At 44.2% G+C, this 20,348-nt stretch overlaps 1 protein-coding gene across 1 annotated transcript in view; it reads right to left on the bottom strand.

Moving 5' to 3' along the window:
• LOC310862370 (cadherin-4-like) overlaps window positions 1–20,348 on the bottom strand; it is a 238,493-nt gene that overhangs the window by 44,363 nt on the left and 173,782 nt on the right. The window lies entirely within an intron of this gene.

Here is a 20,348-nt window from a genome sequence, read left to right as displayed (position 1 = left end):
CCCTAGTCAATTTGTGTTCATCAAAGCTAAGTGGCTTCAATGTTATTTTCCATATTTTTCTGACTACACATACGTCATGTCCTAGTATGAGCGAATATGGGGAAGGGATCAACAGCACATGATTCTTTGATTGACCCCGCAGAAACTTGGTTGTGTGTCTCAAAGAATGATTATTGGCAGAATCGCGGAAATGTTTTGAATATTTGGTGCAGGCCCCATTTTCATTTTTCACAGCATTGGTGGTTGTTGCAATTACCTGCACTACAATACTTCACCATGTGTTGCGCTATGACAGAATAAACCCATAAAATTTAACAACATATGGGTTCCCTAATGCAATTCCAATGGTAAGCTGTTTTGTTTTCACCCATAAACATAAAGGAATGGGGATTCAACACCCCCAAATACCCGTATGTGTGTCTCAAAGAATACATCTTTTTTATGCCACTGAGTGCCGTTTGCACATCAGTTTGGACCAAATGGTGATTAACATCAGCGTGTCCTCCACTGTCCACTGGATTATTTCTGCCATTACTTGAAAATAGAAATGAGAAGCTGCGAAGACGAAAAGTATTGTGTAGCTACTGTGATCCCATGGAAAGACTGCTTTCTGTCTCGCTAGATTTGTTTGTTTTTTCAATGTATTTGCCACTGTTGTCCTGCACTTTTTTGCCATGAGAAAATAATTGTGTTAAGTGTTGTTGCTGTTGTTGTAACTGTTTTTTACTGTTGAGACCGAAGACGAATTTCCACACGTGGACATTAAATGAAACTAACTAACGAACTTCCATAATTTCTGCCTCAACACAACCCCTTCCGCGTGTGTCATTTAACCAATCAGTGATTGCCTACAACTACGGTACGTCATTTGAACCGTCCCATCTAGTTCCTCATCTCATTCACTGGATATTATTCACTGTGTGTGTGTGTGTGTGTGCACTTGCACGCATGCACGCACGCACAGCTCAGTGCCAGGCCTGTGACTTACACTGAGGCGATGCCTAATTTTTATGTCCAAAATGTATCTAACCACCCTCCATCTCCTTCCATTATCAATATGACAGCCAATGAAACCACTCTTTCAAAATTACTCCCATTTGCCTGCACACACACAGAAATGCTTCGGCTGTGAGTGAGTGTGCACGTAGATAGACATGGTAGCAGCCAGCTTCTCTCTTCTAATCAGGGACTATTTCAGGGCAGAGCCATGAGTGCACCTAAACACTCTGACACTGTCCAAAGCTGTCTCCATCTTCCTCTCATGGAACCAATTTAGCCACACTTTTGACACACCAGGAAAATCTGCCCTGCCAAGAAAATAGCTTGAGCAACTAACACGGACATGGGAGGGATATACGATATTAGACAGGCGTCATCTTGGCTGCTCCAAGCAGTGGAATAACAAGCTGTCATCATCACCAACACCGCCATCATCACCTTCCTCATCATCGCCATCATCGTCATCACTTCTCCATCCTCATCACTGTCCTCCATCCTGATCTGTGTTAACCCATTTTGGGGCGGGAACCCCTTTTGGTGTTTTAAGCATTATGTTATACTCAATAGCTGTTGAACTTGTATGAACTTGTCGGTCTGCTATTTTTGAATAATCGTGAAAATGTGGCGCAAATCTTTGAATATATATTCTTTCAGAGCGAATGTTTTTAACTAAAGTCTTTGCTTCTGGGGGGTCCTTGGAACAACATATTTTCAGGTGGGGGAGGAGGTCCTTGACATGAAAATGTTTGAGAACCACTGACATAGAAACATAGGGATTTTCAGAAAACTGTCAGGATTTAGAAGATATTTGTAGAATCGTTCCCAGGTCAAAATGGGTTAATATCCAGTACTATATGAATGCAGGAACGTCCATTGAAGTTTCAATGGAGAAGTGACGCCATGTTATATCCCACTCCTCAAGCTTGAGAGAGGAGACTTCCCCAGCACAGTATTGTACATGCACAGTTTAAGAAACACCACCAGAGGGGTGGAGGGGAGTGTAAAAACATACGTAATCAGATGCCATGCAATGCACTGCCATCACACCGTGCCCATGGTGCATGCTACTCAAGCATATCTGTAGGCCTATGTGTGTGTGTGTGTGTGTGTGTGTGTGTGTGTGTGTGTGTGTGTGTGTGTGTTGTGTGTGTGTGTGTGTGTGTGTGTGTTGTCCTCGGGGAACGGGGGGGGGGGGGTATTCTTCAGAGAACTGTGCTCATATCTCTGTGAATTACAACTGACAGCTATGGTAATTAACGAGCTCCAGGCGTCGATGGTTATTACTTCAAAGAACACTTACCTCATTAAACCGAAACACGAATTATCACTGCACCACTATGACCCTCCTCTAGGGGGCAACACTGACTCCAACTACCACTATGACCCTCCTCTAGCAGTGGTGGTAAAAGTACTCACATGTTTTACTTAGTACTTAAACTTAGTAACTGGGATATCCTTAACTGGGATATGCAAGGAGGAGTCATTACACTTGCACAGTACACTGACTAACAGTGTCCTCCTCTCCTTCGACTCCTTTCCTCTCCATCATTTCAGGTTGTTCTGTGTGGACTGAAGCCATGCATGAGAACTTAAATCACTTTGCCCTGGCAGTGTTGTATAAATCTTCACCAGTTAGTAAGAGATGGATCTCCATAATTCCTTTTGGGCATTTCCCCGCCCCCCTGTTTTGGTTTCCTATACCTGCTTCCAAGACTTCCTGCTGGAGGGGGAGAGACTGAGCTGTGGGTTTTCACAGTCGTCCCAACTAATTACCTCTCCCTCCCACAATGTCCATGTAGTCACAGTGAAACACTGACGGCCACGCCAAACGCAGGTGGCCACGCTGGCAGGTATAACGACGACACTTTTCCACGCTCTGAGATTTTTGTCGATGCCAAGCAATGATTTAGACCCCCTGGTGCTGAACACACTCTGCCTCGTTCACACAGCTCAGCATTCATGTGATGCCATGCCACGTCCTGATCATTAATAATGTATGTAATGAGATGCATGTGCGAGAACACACGCACATACACACGCACATACACACGCACATGAACACGCACACACACACACACACACACACACACACACACACACACACACACACACACACACACACACACACACACACACACACACACACACACACACACACACACACACACACACACACACAAATATTGTGGCAGATATTCAGGATGTCATTTAAATACTGGCATTTCTACCATTCCACTAACGTCAGTGGAGGCGCAGATTGATGACAGACTTAAAAATAAACAATAAAGCATGGGAAGACTCTCATAACTGCACAGCACTTTAGGTTTCACACACACACACACACACACACACACACACACACACACACACACACACACACACACACACACACACACACACACTTAATCATCAACTGCACTTCATTTGGTAAAAAATGATAAAGGAATTCACTTTCAAGAGCCATGATAATCAAAGCACTTTTTATCTTCCACTTCTCCCTCTCTTGATCTGTTACACTTTCCATTGTCTTGATATGTGGAGAGAGAGAGAGAGAGAGAGAGAGAGAGAGAGAGAGAGAGAGAGAGAGAACGTGGAGCAGAGACAGAGAAGGGGGGGCAGAGAGAGTGAGAGTGACTGTATCACCAAGCAGCAGAAACCTATTTGTCGACGGATCAAAGCAATTCTCTTCATTACTGACAGCTTGTCTAGGTCTTAAGGAGATCTTATCAGTGAGCTTAGCTCCACTCTGCCTGGCAAAACTGGTTCAAATGTAAAATGATCATGATACTGGTTCTCCAGGGGAAACAGGGCCGAGGAGATGAAGAGAACGGATGAGAACACACTTCTACACACCACTGTAGAGAGGATGAGAACACACTTCTACACACCACTGTAGAGAGGATGAGAACACACTTCTACACACCACTGTAGAGAGGTTGAGAACACACTTCTACACACCACTGTAGAGAGGTTGAGAACACACTTCTACACACCACTGTAGAGAGGATGAGAACACACTTCTACACACCACTGTAGAGAGGATGAGAACACACTTCTACACACCACTGTAGAGAGGATGAGAACACACTTCTACACACCACTGTAGAGAGGTTGAGAACACACTTCTACACACCACTGTAGAGAGGATGAGAACACACTTCTACACCCCACTGTAGAGAGGATGAGAACACACTTCTACACACCACTGTAGAGAGGTTGAGAACACACTTCTACACACCACTGTAGAGAGGATGAGAACACACTTCTACACACCACTGTAGAGAGGATGAGAACACACTTCTACACACCACTGTAGAGAGGATGAGAACACACTTCTACACACCACTGTAGAGAGGATGAGAACACACTTCTACACACCACTGTAGAGAGGTTGAGAACACACTTCTACACACCACTGTAGAGAGGATGAGAACACACTTCTACACACCACTGTAGAGAGGATGAGAACACACGTCTACACACCACTGTAGAGAGGATGAGAACAGACTTCTACACACCACTGTAGAGAGGTTGAGAACACACTTCTACACACCACTGTAGAGAAGATGAGAACACACTTCTACACACCACTGTAGAGAGGATGAGAATACACTTCTACACACCACTGTAGAGAGGATGAGAACACACTTCTACACACCACTGTAGAGAGGATGAGAACACACTTCTACACACCACTGTAGAGAGGATGAGAACACACTTCTACACACCACTGTAGAGAGGTTGAGAACACACTTCTACACACCACTGTAGAGAAGATGAGAACACACTTCTACACACCACTGTAGAGAGGATGAGAATACACTTCTACACACCACTGTAGAGAGGATGAGAACACACGTCTACACACCACTGTAGAGAGGATGAGAACACACTTCTACACACCACTGTAGAGAGGTTGAGAACACACTTCTACACACCACTGTAGAGAGGATGAGAACAGACTTCTACACACCACTGTAGAGAGGTTGAGAACACACTTCTACACACCACTGTAGAGAGGTTGAGAACACACTTCTACACACCACTGTAGAGAGGTTGAGAACACACTTCTACACACCACTGTAGAGAGGTTGAGAACAGACTTCTACACACCACTGTAGAGAGGATGAGAACACATCGGCAGTTCAATATGGCCAAGAACGCAATATGGGAGAAAATAAATCTGAGATTTTTAAAAATCCTTTAGTGTTTTGGATCGGACGGGCTGGAGTTTGTTTGGATCACGTGAGTTCACGTCATAGCATCATTCATAGGTTTGATGAAGAGCGCCCTCTAGTGTAATCACTAAAACACTCTAACTAAATTATGTAATTTTACTGGCCGTCAATGTTAAGACGGATCTTTGTTCTGCTTTGATGCTGAACGTTGTGTCCTCTCAAAATGGATGACTGGTATGATGTTGTGTCTTTTGGTCTTATTTAGGGCAGAGAATCACACCATGGACACTACTATTAGAGTATGTGGCCGACACTATCTGGTCAAATATCTGCCCTGTATGCGTTTTTGGTGGCTGTATTTTTAATGGAATGGTGAGGCTGTTAAAATAGTCTATTCACATTGCTGCAATGAACCAGGGCTAATGGAAGTTAAGCAGTGAATGACTTTTCCAATTATTGCCTGTGTGGGGAAGAAAGGCCCTGGTCTTTGATAGCGCAGGCTTATTGCAAATTAGAGATGCGTTTCTGCCTGGAAGTAACAATGGAACAATTCCCCCTGCTCAATCTCCTCTGTCAAGGCAGGACCAATAGGGAGGAGGCAGACATTGTTGTGGCAGACAAAAAGAGGTGACACCCCTTCACTTTCACTTCGCGTGTGAACGCTACCATTTCATCGATCCATCTCTCTCTCTCTCTCTCTCTCTCTCTCTCTCTCTCTCTCTCTCTCTCTCTCTCTCATTAGGGGATTGATTGAGTCATGAAATATGAGGACTGTGATTGTTGCATGCATGACTTCTTTAGCCACTCCCACAGGCTTTGACAAGGACAATATAAAGGACCCCATCCCCTGTGAGACACAATCTGGATAATTAGACTAAAGATTGAGAGAGAGAGAGAGAGAGAGAGAGAGAGAGAGAGAGAGAGAGAGAGAGAGAGAGAGAGAGACCGGGGGGGGGGGGGGGGGGGGGGGGGGGCATAGTGAGGGAAATATTCTACTACTGCACTTTTGTCAGTCATGTACCGCCTCCTACTGTAGCCTATGTGCATTTACATGATGTCCATCTATCATACCCTCTATCACACCCTCCCTCTCTGGCTTCCTGGGTTCCCTCCGTTCTCGTGCTCAAATTCAAGATCCATGAGCACTCTGCAGCCAGGGGGAGAAATGCAGACTGGAGGGAGTAAAACAGGGGGGAAGAGTGAGAGGAGAAAGAGAGGAGGGGGAGAAGCAAAGTGGCTTTAAATTGACTGCCTCAGCAGAACTCTGTAATGGGATGTGAGCCCTGCTGTCTAGAAACAGGAAGTCAGGCGACCAATGGGAGTATGGGACAGCGTCCAGGGTTGTTGAGGACTCTGATTGGACACTATAGCATGGCAAGAGAAATCTTTGTTGCAAAGTGGTGTGAGCAGAGGTTGACGGAATCATCTATCCAGACCGCACATTGTGGCCTCGGCTTGATCGAACGCTGCCCGCCTCAATCTGTATCACGTTGCCTCCATCGGTCTAGTCTTACCAACATCCTGTTGCATCATCCTGTGGTTGAACCTACCCACTAGGGATGTCCCAATACACTTTTTTCGCTTCCGATCCGATCCCGATACCTACATTTCTGTGTTAGCCGATACCGATACTAGTGTCGTGATCTCATGTTGTGTTTATAGCTGTCTAGCTATATATCTCGTGTTGTGTTTAAAGATGGAGTGCCACCATTTTTTTCCACCCTAAAACATGATCATCAGGTATTATTACAATATAAGGGGGAAGAACTTTTTCCAAAAAGTGTACAGTATTTGTTAAAATCATGCTTTTATGTGGACACGCCCACCAGTTCATTAAGTATGCCTGGTTTGTCTGGTGGGTGGTGATGGGTGGTGATCCACCTGAACTGAAGCCGCACCCACAGCTGTAGTTGTATGATAAAGGGGGAGGGGTTAGGGGAGGGGCTGATAGTGTGGTGTCACTAATACTATATTACTGTTTACTTCATTGGCCCGTTTGACTGTCAAGGGTTCAGCCTCCAAGAAGAAACCCTAAATACAAAGTTAATACACCATTGCACATAAAAACAACTCCAGGGTGTCTAATGAAGTATTGTCACCTCATAGACACATGAAAAACTGGAAAAATACAAAAATTGTGGCACTCCATCTTTAAGGCAGACTCCTCACTCAAATTTGCACTTGCAGTTTGGGCAACTCCAAAGCAAACTCCACATGTCCCAACATTTTAGTGTCAACCCCTTACCCCTGTGTCGGATCTGTGGTTAGACTGGCATATTCACCGATACCGATATGACCCCCATATGACAAATAAGGGCCGATCCGATACTTTTCCCGATACCGATACAGTATCGGGACATCTCTACTTCCCACCAGAGCTGGAGGGGCGGTTCTGAGAGCATAATCGTGTACCGTATGCGTAGGCTGCAGCACCCCTTTCAGCACCTGGTTGGTGCCTTGCATCGTTTCCTCCAGCATCAGTGTGTGAATGTTTGATGCTGAGTGGGTGGAAGCCCGGCAAAATGGTTCCTCTTTCCGCCAAGTGTGCCCATGCCAAAGACTGGCAAGCTGGAGGGTGTGCCATGCTGCTGCTGTGTGTTAGGAAAGGCCCACGCACGCACACGCGCACACGCACACACACACGGACGGACGCACGCACGCACGCACACTGCACGACTGAATGTTTCTGAGGATGTTCTGGCTGCTGCTAAACGAGCGAGGGATTAGGTTTGGCAAGGTCCACCCTAGTCTGTGTCCAGCTGTCATCTTGAAAAATGAACCTAGGAAGAGTGTGTGTGTGTGTGTGTGTGTGTGTGTGTGTGTGTGTGTGTGTGTGTGTGTGTGTGCGTGCGTGCGTGCGTGCGTGCGTGCGTGCGTGCGTGCGTGCGTGTGCGCATGTGCATCTGTACTTTTGTGTATGTGTGCATGATTATACAGTATGTTGCATGTTTCTAGTTGATGAACATGTTAATATTTTTGAAGAGCAACATACAGTGCAGATGACAGCTGTTCAGCTTTGCTTTGCAGACCCCCAGGCATCAAACCTGTCTTTTTTTGACCGATATGGTTGAGAACACAGCAGAACCTGGATCAGAGCCAGCTCCACGGGGCCGGTGTCCACTAACCTTTCAGAAGTCTGGGGGGAGGTCATGGGGAGAAAGGTTATTGACAACCTGGACATGCACCAACATCCCCACTGGCTTTACACTAAGTCCTGTGCACAGCCAGTGACATTGAAGGCTGAAACGACCTCAAGGAGTAATGTTCTATAACTCATTCTGGGCGGGAACCCCTTTTGGTGTTTTAAACATTACTAGCCCTTATCTGTTGTGAAATACTTGCCGCCTTGTGGCCGCGGGGGGTACTGCACCCTGTGACCACGGGGGATAATGCGCCCTGGGTGCGTTTTCGCATTTTTTATTCACTAATAAATTCATTATTAATTTATAATTTGTTAAATTGGAAAAAGGGCTTCGTTATAAGACCTCCATATTATTATGGTCAATGCCTGTGTGAAAAGTGGGAGTGATTGGTGCAGGCAGTGAGGAGCTACGGCAGTCACAGTGACACATAGACAGACATTGTCAGAATTATATGTATGATTATAGTATGATGATGATGATGATGATGATGATGATGATGATGATGATGATTATAGTATGATGATGATGATGATTATAGTATGATGATGTTATAAATTGTAGGTCTGCTATTTTTGAAAAATCGTAAAAATGTGGCGCAAATCTTTGAATATATATTTTTTCAAAGTGAATGTTTTTAACTGAGGTCTAAATGGGATAATGAAGCTCTTTCCTGCATGGCCTCAAATGCACCACTGAGTACTGACTGACCGCTGTCCCCTGTGTGCCGTTCTGCCAGGCCTGAGCACAAGCTGTGCTTTTATGAGCAATGTGGGACATTTGCAGCTTTACAAGAATGTTAGGACCAAATGTTCTTTTCTCCTGAAAATGAGGAGCAAATATAGCGTTGTGTAAAGAAGGATCACAGAGTAACGGCTGGGGAGCATCAATGAAAGAGTCTACAAAGTTAAAATACGCAGTATAAAAATATCTGCAACTTTTTATCTGGTCCTAAAACTCGTTGTTCGCGGTGGTTTCATCTCAAGATGCTTTTCATTGCTCGACGAGGAATTTCATTATGCACATGCACTGTGATGATGCGTGTGTGTGTGTGTGTGTGTGTGTGTGTGTGTGTGTGCGTGTATGCATTACACTTCCATGGTGAGATGGAGGTCTTTCATAGTAAATGACAAACTAAATCGGATCATATTATTCTGGTACAGGCCTCGATTTCAATTTGTCTCCAATTTTACCTCAAGGACAGAAAAGAGGCAAAGGCGGCAAAATGGAAAAAAACACATTAAGTGAGATTGGAATTTTACATCCGATGCCTGGCATCCAGAGGAGGTGCGATTCAATTCTATCTCATGCCTATAAGGACTTTTTCCCAAGCAATTACTCTTTCCTCCCATTTCCACTAAATGTTGTTTCTTTGTGATGAATCTGGTTTTCTTTTGTTAGGCCCCTGCCTGCACTGGCAGATCATTATGGAGGAGACACGGATTTCAAGCTCTATACCTGACTGTCTGTCTCTCTTTTCGACTTCGTCTGATTCCTCCTGTGCTGATCCTCCTGCACATCTGCATCTCCGTCGTTCCATCCATATGATTGGCTGCCAAGTGCCAACATCATCTATCAAGCGCCCCTCCCTTCTGTTAGAATTACGTCATCTCATAACACCAAGAAACAACTCATTCTCCCTCCTCACCACCGGTCCCCACCTCCCAGAGTCCCTTGCCGAATATCTTTCGTCAAATTTCACTGCACATTATTTTTTAATGTGTTTGAGGACATCCTCGTTTCTCCTTCATACTTATGATCCACAGGGTCACCCGGGCCACCCTCCAGGGGTCCAGCCAAAGGCTGTTGGTAAAGCTCTTATTTATCTCCCTCATAAAGTCCCTCTCATCTCCTATTAAAGAGCCTGGGACTGCTGCCCTTGACCCAGACGTAACTCTTGTGTCTTTTGGTAAGATGATTTACAGTTTAATTTAATGCCGATCCAAACCCAGGGGGAGCCTGCCGAGTAGTGTCATAAGAATGCTGTGAAGTGTGTGTGTGTGTGTGTGTGTGTGTGTGTGTGTGTGTGTGTGTGTGTGTGTGTGTGTGTGTGTGTGTGTGTGTGTGTGTGTGTGTGTGTGTGTGTGTGTGTGTGTGTGTGTGTGTGTGTGTGTGTGTGTGAGTGAAGGGGCATAGGTGGGAGACTGGGGGAATTGTAATAAAGTCATATCTCTAGTCCATGGTGTGTAGCAGGAGTCTATAGGAGATGCAGAGCTCACAGGGAAGCAAAGGCACATTCATCTGGGCTCTAGACTTTGAAAAACAAACTGGAACACTGTTCAATCTATATGACTTTATCATTCTTATTTTGTTTAAATTGTACTGTTTGTATGGGAAATGTTAACAAAAAAGAAAAGTATAAAACTGAAACAAGGCTAAACATGTCTGATGGATGTAATTGTTGATGGGGAGGGGGGAATAATATTGTGTTCCTTCAATGACACATTACCGTTGACAATGTCGAAGGAATGATGAATGGGGCGACAATTTCCCTTTCAATACCAGTAGATTCTAAGAGACTCCATGCACTTCCTTGATCTTGATTCATGTAATTACATTGATCCTGCTAATTCCATTAGAGGAAAGGAAATTAATTTCATACTGTATTTATTACATGCCAACACAACACAACACAGGGAATTAAAGTAGGGAATGAACACACACACACACACACACACACACACACACACACACACACACACACACACACACACACACACACACACACACACACACACACACACACACACACACACACACACACACACACACACACACCTCTTTCCTTGTGTGAGAATGAATGTTCCTTCACATTCTCATCCTGCTATTGAATCCCTATTTTATAGAAGCGAAGCAGATCTTTGTCAAACATTAATGTATAATGGGACGGACGGACGGACGGACAGACGGACGGACGGGCACAGGTCTGGTCGTACCAATTGCAACGGCTGCTGCATGAATAACTGTTGTTAGAATGCCTGACAATGAAGCCATCAAAACTGCAGCATCCCTGGAGACACTCAGGCACTAATAGGAAAAGCCTGTGGAAAACCTCACAGCTTTTCTCACATCTCCCCAGTCAACAGCAGATAGTGTATACTGCATGCATACACGCACTTACTTACTCTGCATGTCCATCTATCTAAAGTCCTATAGATAAACTGGCAGGATCAAAAATGCACGTAAAGGGTATAATTATTATTTCTTGTGAATGTTTAGGCTATTCCTTCGGTTTCCAGTGGGATTTGTGGGGCTCTGTGACTGACATGAATGACAAGAAATGCTTAGAGTCTAAGCATTTCCTTAGAGGCTTAGAGGTAACCCACCCCGGTTTGAACGTGAAACTAAACGTTTAGGACTTGAGACTTGGCTTGTGACTTGCAGAGCAATGATGTTGTAAAGTATACAGATGTAATGTAATGTACATGTGCATCATTCTGTATGCACGTCTGTATATGTATGTCTACCACCAGAGTGTTTATTTCAGGAGTAGGACCCATGCACCTTCAACCACCTCACATACTGCTATGACCTCACATACTGCTATGACCTCACATACTGCTATGACCTCACATACTGCTATGACCTCACATACTGCTATGACCTCACATACTGCTATGACGTCTTTCAGAGCGATCAGTGGCTGGATCGTTGTGTAGAAATATATTCTTTGATTTCTCAAGGGTTAGTGAAATCGCTCTGAATCGACGATGATTTAACTCTGGCCATCAATGAGTTAATTATGTCTTTGTTACTTTGTTTTGATTGCTCCTACTGTAGCATGTTGAGGGACCCAGACCAGACGGATTGTAACCGTGTGCAGAACATGTTCAATAAACAAATCTTGAATCATTAGGGCCGATTCATAATCCTATTTTAAAGCCGAATAAAAGTCGGTTTGGTGCTGTAGAGCCTACAATGTGACGTCATTTGAGGTTCGGGGGGGCGGGTACCGTCCTAAAGTCGGCTCTTCGGTGCTGCTGAAAGTTTCTGACGAGCCGAAATCATTTCGGCACTACAGCGTCGAAACAGCGGTAAAATAGGAGTATGAATCGGCCCTAAGGCCTGCAGGACACAGCCGGCTTTGAAAGTTAGGTTCTGAATGAATGTTATTCAATCTTGCAATGGGAACACTCCAGCCATAATACCAAATCGGTGTGTATGTTACGTGCAATGTAACGCAAGACTGGAGACAATTTAGTTTGTTTCACAATAGCAGCACTGTTGCGGCTGGTAATAACACTCCACTCCTGAGAACAATTACCCTACGTTATGCTGGAATGTGCCAATGCTATAGTTTGTGTAAAGTCTGATAATCCTAACCTTGAAAAATGCTTTATTTATCCGAAGTGCAGAGAAGAACAATAAATATCAACTTGTGTATTCAGCCAGACTATTTAAAACATCTCCACAGTCTGTATGCTTGTCCTGGAAGAAAGTACTCGCTGGGGTTTGGAAGGAAAATACTCAAAGTGAATTCTTCAGGAGAAGAAATCAAACAAAGAGGTTCTGGAAGTAGCCAAGATGTGTTATTGAATAAAACAACGAGCAAATGAAATGCGTACATGAGGGCCCCTTACTCCACATGGATACTCACAACCCATTCCATGTTAAGGGCATAGTTTATGTGGTGTGTGCGTGCGTGTGTGCGTGCGTGTGTGTGTGTGTGTGTGTGCACACGCGTTTGTGCATGCACACCTGCCATCACTGCCAAGACTACACACAGTTCTTAACAAAACATGTTACATTTACAGAACCTACTGCAAGTGTTGGATAAACTTAAGACTCCATATTTTCACAGCCTGAAATTATTTGGCTCTGAAAATAAGATCTGCGTGCAATCTACTGTACCATTTATAAAACATTCCAAACGTTTTAAAATATGATCCTTGCAGTTCACTGTACTTTTATAAATGGTTTCCCTGTGACCGAGGATTGGATTGCATTGTTAAATACTCTAGACTAGTTGAGGTTTTTCTCATGGGCTGGTTGAAAAAACAAGATGGAGGCCCGTACTTGGCTAAGCTCTGTCCTCTCTTTGTTCATGGATAAAGCAGAAAAGGCAAACAAACACAAAACCCCCAAACAATACATACAAAGGAAATTGTGCGGCACACGCACTGCACTGAGGCTCTGTTTTCACTGTGTGTGTGTGTGTGTGTGTGTGTGTGTGTGTGAGGCTGTGTGTGTGTGTGTGTGTGTGTGTGTGTGTGTGCGTGTGTGTGTGCGTGCGTGCGTGCGTGCGTGCGTGCGTGCGTGCGTGCGTGCGTGCGTGCGTGCGTGCGCGCGTGCGCATGCGTGCAAGCATGTGTGTGTGCATGCAAGCATGTGTGCGTGCGTGCGTGTAAGCATGCGTGCATGCTCATCCACGGTCTCACACAGCACAGTACATAGCCTACTGTGCATACAAACATGTATAAATGCTTGAAATGCATTGGATGTCTATGAGCATATGCACATACATCCGCATGTATGTGCATATGCTCATAGACATCCAAGACATGCATGTATGCATGTTGCATGCACAGGTGCAGTGTGAACTCGCATAGCATATACACACATAAATATGTAGGGTACTAAGAAAGTCAGTGTGTTTGACCACCTGCATGTGCTGCATGTGCATGCCCGTGTGTGCACGTTGTGGTGTGGCGAGGGCAGTGGCAGACCGTGCTGATGCTGTGCTGCTGTTGGCAGAGCAGACGCTGGCAGATGCCAGAAGGCTTCATTACATTCAGGAGACGAGGCCATGAAAACCACTTCTCTAGAAAGTCTACCAGATACACATCTAGGCCCTCATTTATCAATCAAGTGTAACATCTGCCACAGATTCGAGTGCAGGTTTCGTAGTACACCCACGTCGCCACGGCATTTATAAAGTGATCGCAAACAGCTGATCCTTCCTTAATTTCGTTCTGACGTTAATAAATGTCACGGCTGAAATCGATCTGGCACGCCCTATGGAATCAAGCCTCGCCCTCGTTTTTGCGACCTGAACCACTGCTATACGATCTGGAAACCATGGTTACCGTGCCTTTCTGCCCGCCTCACCCCCCTCTCTCATACACACACACACACACACACACACACACACACACACACACCCGCACACGCACACGTCACGCTGCACGCACACGCAACTGCAAGCCACTCTGTCACCTTTAGAAATAACAACGACCCTGTTAAATAAATAAACAACGAACTACCTGCATGAATAATAAACTGTAGGCCTACCCTGTCTGTCCTCTCACGCTCGCTCCTCCATGACCACGCACATCCGCATCTCCATCGAATGAATACGATTGGCAGCCTATATTAATTTACCCATTCGAATCGCAGTGCAATTTTATCCCATTCGTAGCGCAGTGCCGGCGAAGGCATGATATAGTCCCTGCGGTGAGTATCAGTGCCTGCATGAGAGATAGGCTATCAATCATGTCGTCAAGGCAGTCATAATCAACGTTTATGTAGTGATTTGATCATTGATGAACGAATCATAAACATATGGATGAAGGCTTGCTTGCATGTGTGCTGGTATGTATTGGCGACGCACGCCGCGGTCCCTCCCGACCCCCGAAAATGATCTCGCTTTTATCTGAACTGTCAAAACTGTCAAAACCTGTCTAAGCACTTATTTAAATGGTGAATGATTAAGCCCCTTACGCCTATAGCCTGCTAGTACTTACTACAAATAGGCAAGCTGCCTGTATGCTTGTCATTGTCACTTGGAAATAAAGGCGTGCAGTCCATTTATGCCTTTTTTTTTAAATAATATCATAATCACATATGCCGCATCACCTCGCATAACAAGGCCAGTAAAGCACTGTTTGATTAAGCACAAACTAATACATTGTAAACATGTTATATTGTTTTTAATTGCGATTTTAATTACTTGTAAAGTTGGAAATCTCTCTTTAGTTTTTTACATACACATACCGTTTTACATTAACATTTTAGGAGTGAAAACATAGCCAAGGAAACCACAGAAGCTTCCGTGTGCGTTACAGAGCGGACTAGTCACTTGAGTGGCAGCGTGCCTTCCACACTTAATGCTTAATTGACTTCCACCTTGCCTGTGCGTCCATGTGATACAGGTCGCTCCAATGAATTGCAGCGGCCAATGAGTTATTTGGCTTTTTATATCTATGGGGATACCCATGCACCTGTCAGATTACTTCAATAACGTGAAAGACACTTTCACCAGGCACCAGAGGGAGCTCCACTGCTCTCACGCAACCAAGATCTGGCACAAACATGGGGTCAAAGTTGTTCTACTGCAATGCCACCAAAATGTGGAATGCCCTTCCAACAAACATCAGAAAGTGTAACTTCTTTAAAACCACCATAAAAGAGCACCTCCTGGAAAAGCCTTCTGGCTTAACCCGACCACACACAAACATATTTACTGTACATATTTCATTGCTACTAGTGCTGATTACGTCTTGTTTATGATTGTATATTATATTATTTTTTGTCTTTAATTAATCTCTCTCTCTCTCTCTCTCTCTCTCTCTCTCTCTCTCTCTCTCTCTATGAGAATTGTATAGCCTACAACCTTCCTTGTCCCAATCGAATTCTTCAAATACTACAGGCTCCAAGTTGGTTGCTCTCTGCTCTGACTTCCTCTGTGTGTCATGTCCCTGTGTTGGTTGTGTTTGTCAGCAGAGCGCAGCAGTCATTAATCACTGGTAAACGTATGCACAGGAGAAATAAGACAGCTCAGGGGGCGGGGGCTCTCTCATTCTGTTTGGGAAATACTTTTTTGAACACACTCCAGAGAGAGATGCAGGAAAAACTGGAGCACAGGTGCCGTATAGCAAACATAAAGCACACGCGCGCGCACACGCATGTGCACGCACTCGCGCGCACACACACACACACACACACACACACACACACACACACACACACACACACACACACACACACACACACACACAGGACTGTGCTGTGCTGTAAGATGCAGACTGTGCTGTGCTGTAAGATGCACAAATGTTTTTCTACATTATTTGTCACAAAACATAATTGAATTGCACCACTCAGTTCACACGTTTTTAAGAAATCGAACAATGGAAATTTAGTCAGGTGAAAATGGGAAGGTTTTTCATGATCCCAAAAATACTGTAGTATCACCATGAGGACATTGGTACTAAGGAATTTCCCTAAGAGGGACAAAGACCGAGACAGAGAAGAGGAACAGATAAGAGAAGATAATATAAAGGATATATTTCCCAACCCGCAGAGAATAACCTAAAACTTTCCCATCACAGTCCATTTCCTGTCTCCCTCCACCTTCCTCCATCAACACGTGAAGAGGAGCCACAAAAACCTCTACTGCCACACCGATGCCCTCAGCAGCCTGTCAGCAAATAAACAGCCCTGTGACCAGCCAGAAGCAAGGAGACACGTCAACAGTTAGAGAATGTTAGAGAAACACCCAAGCATTTGCAAACAGTGTGACCAGAGTTTCAATATTTTCGGCAGAGGTGGGAGGAAGTCCCTATGTTGCAAGTCCAAGTCGAGTCTCAAGTCTTTGCTCTCAAGTCAAGTCAAGTCTCAAGTCTTTGGCATTCAAGTCCCAAGCAAGTCCAAGTCCTGAACTTTTAGTTTCGAGTCCCAACCAAGTCCTAAGCATTTTGTTTCAAGTCCCAACCAAGTCCTTACCTTTTGTTTCGAGTCCCATCAAGTCCTAAGCATTTTGTTTCAAGTCCCAACCAAGTCCTTACCTTTTGTTTCGAGTCCCAAACAAGTCCCACCAAGACATAATACTAATTAATGATATGTAAAGATTTACATAAATCATGAGCATCTATTGAGCCATTTAGATCATGTCAAAGGTCATGTCTCACCGAGACACAGGATCTGACACAAATTAAATGTTTCCCCTGAGCAAGCAGGCTATTATTATTACAATGGTAAAATGTCATTACTTGCACTGAAAAGGTGTTCAAATCCAGGGTAGAAGAGGAATGTTACATAATGCCTCGATCCACTTTTTCCACTCCCGATCCGATACCGATCTAAAATCATCAAAACCGATCCGATAACTGATACCGATCCGATATCGATCCAATCCGATCCAGCACATATTTAAGTCGCTCTATGCTTTCCCAAATCTGTCAGACATTTTTTTATCTTTACCTTTTATTACAGATTTTATAGTCTGGAATGTTGAATCAGGATTGATCAAGTGATAATATTATTACTCAAAACAGAGAACAACACCTCCCCAGAATAATAGTCAACAAACAAGTTCCACATGAGTATAGGACAGGTTGAGAATAACTGACCCATTTATTTTTAACAACTTGAGCCTATACTTCAAATGTGGAAGTGTTCTAGCGACAAATTTATTTTATTGTATTCTATGCCTTTTTTTATCCATACTATTTATTAGTATGGATGCACATTATGCACATTATGCACAACATTTTAAGGACCCAGCAATTTGTATCTCTGTGACCCCAAATTATTATTTTGTATTTGTTTATATTGTAAAATCAATGTCAATTTAGAGTGTACAAATGGAACCTATCATTTGGCTGGGAGTGGGGACCCCTGATCCCCAAACCGTGCATACTGTCCTACAGCTACACAGCACACTGTCTGTCCGTGACAATGGAAATAGTGTCTGTTTATTTAAGCATTGGTTAGCACTTAAGCAGTTATTAGCATCATAGCATGGTCTGTCACATAAGTATTGACAAACAGCGGTCATATTTGTCAACCACCTGTTGGGGACTGTGGGGATATATCATTTTAAGAACATGAGCATGTCGTCATGCTCAGCTGTCAGCTTGTTGCGCTGTTCCGTCTCTCGTCTAAGATGTTGACGCTAATCAATGCTAAAGATTAGCTTGCATGGAGCTAAGGCTGAAACTTTGCTGCTGTTGTTGCCACGGTGGCGAATCAATTTTTGCACTCGGCTGTTGGTCTTTTTTGTTTTAGAATATATAATACTCCCATGCGGGAGCGGCTGTCAATGTGGCTTTCTCCACACTGAGTAGCAGCGCGCAGTAATAGCTAGTGGCTAGCCTAGCAGCCTGCACTGTGCAAGACTGCCACTGTGAAGTGTGACTGGGGCTGCCAATGCCTCTGTAGCGCACACTGCTGGAGGAATAAAGTCCTGGAGTGGAGTACTAGAATGGACTGGAGTGGAGTGCTTGCAGTGCTTGGAATGGATCGGTCATTTTCGCTGTAGTCCGATCCGATCCCGATCACGTTTTTTGGCTGATATCGACCCGATATCCGATCCGCGGCATCCCTTTATATACAAATACCAAACTATTTTACATGTCATAAAAAAGATAATCAGATGCTGTAAGGTATTAAGTGACTTGAAAATGTTCAAGTCAAGAGGGCTCAAGTCAAGTCAAGTCTCAAGTCCTTGGCGTTCAAGTCAAGTCAAGTCTCAAGTCTTTGGCATTCAAGTCCCAAGCAAGTCCAAGTCTATTTTTGATTTGATCAAGCAAGTCTAAAGTCATCAAAATCGGGACTCGAGTCCAAGTCGAGTCTCGAGTCTCGAGTCCAAGTCCCCACCTCTGATTTTCGGTCTCCTGGAGTCTCACCTACGTATCCATACTGGAGAGAAACCATATCACTGTACACAATGTGATAAGAGTTTCAGTCATAGTTAGTATCTCAAGACTCACCAGCGTATCCACACTGGAGAAAGACCATACCGCTGTAAACTGTCCGACAAGAGTTTCAATCAGTCACTGCAGTCACACCCGTGTCTCCCCACTGGAGAAAAACCTTACCACAATCAACCAAGGTTATAATAGTTTTGGATAGAGTAAGTACTGCGATCGGCTGGGTATGTCGGTGTTGTCCACCGTATGTAAAACTATAGTTTAGTTTTAGTTACTTTTAACTTTTTTCCCTAATTCAGTTAGTTTTAATTCGTTTTTAGAGCCGGTACTTGCTAGTTTTTATTTGTGTGACAATGGTTAGTTTTAGTTTAGTTTTTATTAGTTTTAGTTATCTTTCATACTTTGGGTTACAGTACAGTATGGTGAACATATGCATGGTCAGAGCTTGACTGTTCTTCTGTTCACCACATTCCTCCCCATGCTCCCTAATCTGTCTCCTTTCCTCCCGCTTAAACTGAGCAGATGCAGTGTAACCACAGGCCCCACGGCCACATCCACAAAAAATGGCCTACCTGGACCTGGCAATAATTGCTAAGGAAGATGGCTAACGTTGTTTTCAGTCTCCCATGGCACCCGACAGGCACGCAAGGCCCAGCGAAAACAAAATGAATCAGTGCCTCCACTCCTATAGGGGCGTGCATGGGCCTGCTCTGACCATGAGTATAACGACTCACACACTAACGTACAGCTCCCTGTGGTAGTGTCCAAAGAAACCCCCCTGTGCTGACTGGGAGTCCAGTATGAGGATATTGGTTGAAGTGGATGGAAAGGGTCCAATTGCTGTGGATGTAGCATCCAATTGCCATGAAAGGCGTGAGAAGAAATGGCACCCTTTTCACATTGGCCTATTATAGCGCCACCAGGAGGCCACGATAACCTACTGTACCTGACTTGGCAGAGACCTGTGCTCTGAGGCGCACTTAACATCCAGGTCCAGTGTCACGTTTTTTTTTCTTCCTACCTGCCGTGCAGAGCAAGTACTTCTCAAGTTGCAGGTACTTCACCCTTATAAACTTCTACTTGCCCTGCCTAGGGGTGCCACTGTCACTGTGTGTGTATAAGGATTATAGTGTATGTGAAGGAAAAGATAAATGGCAGCCCGGCTTATAAATGATGTAACCAGTGGTGGAAAAAGTATACTCACATTCACACTTAAATAAAAGTATCAATACTGCAATATAGATGTACTCTGTTTACAAGAAAAAGTCTGAAATTGAAAATGTACTTGAGTAAATATATTGGCATCAAAATGTACTAAATGTACCAAAAGTAAAAGTACTCATTATGCAAAATGTGCCAAGTTTTCAAATGTATAAACAAACCAATCTACAAGATTACAATGCCTCGCATCGTGACACAATATTGTGCGCTCTTTTCGGCTA

The sequence above is a fragment of the Protomyctophum parallelum genome, assembly GCF_964188405.1.
Source record: "Protomyctophum parallelum genome assembly, chromosome: 7".
NCBI lineage: Eukaryota > Metazoa > Chordata > Actinopteri > Myctophiformes > Myctophidae > Protomyctophum > Protomyctophum parallelum.
This window is presented reverse-complemented; position numbering and strand designations above follow the sequence as displayed.